Source organism: Salmo trutta, chromosome 34 (genome assembly GCF_901001165.1).
Source record: "Salmo trutta chromosome 34, fSalTru1.1, whole genome shotgun sequence".
NCBI classification, from domain to species: Eukaryota; Metazoa; Chordata; class Actinopteri; order Salmoniformes; family Salmonidae; genus Salmo; species Salmo trutta.
Window position 1 is genome coordinate 23,491,023 of NC_042990.1, and position 1,605 is coordinate 23,492,627.

Sequence of the window (1,605 nt, forward strand, 5' to 3'; positions counted from 1 at the left end):
GAAGGAAGGGAAATGAGGAGAGAGGTGAGATGAGAAGATTGAGGGTAGAGTAGAGAATGGCAGATGAGAAGAGACAGTAAAGGAGGGGGAGAAGGAGAGAGGTGAGATGAGAAGATTGAGGGTAGAGTAGAGAATGGCAGATGAGATGGGGAGAAGAGACAGTAAACGAGGGGGAGAAGGAGAGAGGTGAGATGAGAAGATTGAGGGTAGAGTAGAGAATGGCAGATGAGATGGGGAGAAGAGACAGTAAAGGAGGGGGAGAAGGAGAGAGACATGGAGGAGCTGTTACAACTTCTTGGCTCTGAGGAGAAGGAGGACGATTGTTATGTTCAGACTTTGAACACACCCCTTCCTTACTGAGGACATACCAGAGCTAGGCTGGTATGCGATGGTTAGATCATCATTTTGTTTTAGGTTGATATGGGATGGCTGCATAGTGATCTATGCTGACATAAGCTGCCGCTGGCCCATGTTGACTTCAGTGCTTCGCACAGTTGTGTAAAGTTGGCTGGATGTCCTTTGGGTGGTGGACCATTCTTGATAGACACGGGAAACTGTTGAGTGTGAAAAACCCTGCAGCGTTGCAGTTCTTGACGCAAAACGGTGCGCCTGGCACCTACTACCATACCCCATTCAAAGGCACTTAAATATTTTGTCTTGACCATTCACCATCTGAATGGCACACATACACAATCCATGTCTCAATTGTCTCAAGGCTTTAAAATCCTTATTTAACCTGTCTCCTCCCCTTCATCTACACTGATTTAAAGTGGATTTAACAAGTGACATTAATAAGGGATCATGGCTTTCACCTGGATTCACCTGATCAGTCTATGTTATGGAAAGAGCAGGTGTTCATAATGTTTTGTACACTCAGTGTGTGGGCCGATATATGATATATATTACCTGTACTACATCCACCTCTCATCAGTATGCCCCTGTACAGCCAGTGAAGGCAATGTTGTGCATATCATCTTTGTAAAGAAATGTCAAATGTATTGTTTTCTTTTCTTAAATATAGAATAATGTACATGAATGTTTTGCTTGTTGACAAATGTCCATAGTATCATGTCTCAAAGCTGCTACCAGTATGCTAAAACTTTAGAATAACAAAGTAAGCAAGGGAACAGAGAGACCCCCCCAAAAAATGTATTCTAAGAAACTGTTGAGCAATGTTTTAATGTTTGAGGAGGGAGAGTTGATCCCAAAGGAAAAACTTGTTTTCTGTGGTGAACTAGTATAAAGTTGACTGGGGTTTTTCTTTCTTATTTGACACTTCACCCACACTGTTGCCTAACTATCCTCCATAGGCAGACTGGTCCAGTCTCCCGTCGTGTTTGAGATCCACTATATTGCAGTCCGCGACTACTGCCTGGCTGATCTACAATTACCCTGTATCCTAAATAACTACTCATTATGATTTATAGGTCAGTCAGTTCGCCCTGTCGGTGATCAATAATTAAGCGAATTTGATGCTCTTGAACATGACCTCTCGCTACAGAGCCAGCTCTGCAAATGTTCAGCACAACAGGATAAAGAATATTTTCATCAAAATAATGTTCTTTATGATATGAGGACTGGTATGGAGGTCATATTATTTACTAT